Source organism: Ascidiella aspersa, chromosome 5 (genome assembly GCF_963924565.1).
Source record: "Ascidiella aspersa chromosome 5, kaAscAspe10.2, whole genome shotgun sequence".
Classification (NCBI taxonomy): Eukaryota; Metazoa; Chordata; class Ascidiacea; order Phlebobranchia; family Ascidiidae; genus Ascidiella; species Ascidiella aspersa.
In genome coordinates this window covers 14,371,999-14,374,106 of record NC_139451.1, presented here as the reverse complement: position 1 = coordinate 14,374,106, position 2,108 = coordinate 14,371,999, and the positions used below count along the sequence as shown (strand labels likewise).

The 2,108-nt window shown below is 53.6% G+C and overlaps 1 non-coding gene across 1 annotated transcript in view; it reads left to right on the top strand.

Moving 5' to 3' along the window:
• Nucleotides 1–809: 809 nt before the first annotated feature.
• Nucleotides 810–2,108, top strand: part of LOC146144830 (small subunit ribosomal RNA) — a 1,810-nt gene continuing 511 nt past the window's right edge. The window contains exon 1 of the ribosomal RNA XR_014500899.1: nt 810–2,108. This exon is cut by the window's right edge and continues 511 nt beyond it. This is a non-coding gene — a ribosomal RNA (small subunit ribosomal RNA).

The following is a 2,108-nucleotide window of genomic DNA, read 5'->3' as shown; positions in this document are numbered from 1 at the left end:
AGCATATTTAGGCCGCGGGAGCATGAGCCTGTTTAGGCCGCGCGAGCTTTGAATATATTTCGGCCGCGGGAGCATGAGCCTGTTTAGGCTGCGCGAGCAGTGAGTACATTTCGGCCGCGGGAGCATGAGCCTGTTTAGGCCGCGCGAGCATTGAATACATGTCGGCCGCGCGAACATTGAACATATTTCGGCCGCGCGCGCGAGCAAGAGCCTGTATAGGCCGCGCGAGTATTGAGTACATTTCGGCCGCGCGAGCATGAGCCTGTTTAGGCCGCGCGAACATTGAACATATTTCGGCCGCGCGCGCGAGCAAGCGCCTGTATAGGCCGCGCGAGCGTGTGATATGCCTCGCAATAGTTCAACACCTGGCGCAATCGTGCACCTTTTTTTTACGTTAGAATTTCAAACGGAAGACCCCAGGGACAACACTCATCTTTGCTATACTTGTGGGAGCTGACAAGCTTCGACAAGTAAAGAATCGGTGAAAAGGCGATTGGCTCGCTGGGCAGATGTTGCTGCTGCGCGAAGAGCCGAGTGTCAGTTTGTCGGGTTCTGAGCGGTCGCTTCGGCGAAGTTGTCTGGCGTGCGTTGCGCTCGCGCCGGTGTTGGCGACGTGGCGGTCGAAAGGCCTGCCGACGAAGTCTTACTCCGGCGGGTGCGACGGGCGGTGACGGTTTTCTGAGTTCGGGCAGCCGAGCAAAGAACGAAATTTTAACGGAGAGAAGCCTTCGGGTTTCGCATCGACCGAGCGACGGCGCCGCATCAGCGGCGCCTCCTTCGTCGGCCTTTCGGGGCTACGCTAAAGTAGCTACCTGGTTGATCCTGCCAGTAGTCATATGCTTGTCTCAAAGATTAAGCCATGCAAGTCTAAGTACGAGCTCTCGTACAGTGAAACTGCGAATGGCTCATTAAATCAGTTATGGTTCATTTGATCGTACGTTTTACGTGGTTAACTGTGGAAATGCTAGAGCTAATACATGCGTGAAGCGCCGACCTCGCGGGAGGCGTGCTTTTATCAGACCAAAAACCGACCGGGCTTCGGCCCGCAACCTTTGGTGACTCTGGATAACTTTGCGGATCGCACGGTCTCGCACCGGCGACGGATCATTCAAGTGTCTGCCCTATCAACTTTCGTCGGTACGGTACTGGCCTACCGAGGTTCTTACGGGTAACGGAGAATCAGGGTTCGATTCCGGAGAGGGAGCCTGAGAAACGGCTACCACATCCAAGGAAGGCAGCAGGCGCGCAAATTACCCATTCCCGACGCGGGGAGGTAGTGACGAAAAATAACAATACAGGACTCTAAACGAGGCCCTGTAATTGGAATGAGTACACTTTAAAACCTTTAACGAGTATCCATTGGAGGGCAAGTCTGGTGCCAGCAGCCGCGGTAATTCCAGCTCCAAAAGTGTATATTTAAGTTGTTGGGTTAAAAAGCTCGTAGTTGGATTTTGGGCGCAGGCGGCCGGTCCGTCGCAAGGCGTGTACTGGCCGTCCTGGCCTCACCTCCGGTTCTCCGCCGGTGCCCTTGACTGAGTGTCGGCGGCGGCCGGAACGTTTACTTTGAAAAAATTAGAGTGTTCAAAGCAGGCGATTCGCCTGAATAATGGTGCATGGAATAATGGAATAGGACCTCGGTTCTATTTTGTTGGTTTTCGGAGCGCGAGGTAATGATTAAGAGGGACAGACGGGGGCATTCGTACTGTGCCGTTAGAGGTGAAATTCTTGGATCGGCGCAAGACGAACGACTGCGAAAGCATTTGCCAAGAATGTTTTCTTTAATCAAGAGCGAAAGTCAGAGGTTCGAAGACGATCAGATACCGTCCTAGTTCTGACTATAAACGATGCCAACTAGCGATCGGGGGGCGTTAGTTTTACGACCTCTCCGGCAGCTTGCGGGAAACCAAAGTCTTTGGGTTCCGGGGGAAGTATGGTTGCAAAGCTGAAACTTAAAGGAATTGACGGAAGGGCACCACCAGGAGTGGAGCCTGCGGCTTAATTTGACTCAACACGGGAAATCTCACCCGGCCCGGACACAGTGAGGATTGACAGATTGAGAGCTCTTTCTTGATTCTGTGGGTGGTGGTGCATGGCCGTTCTTAGTTGGT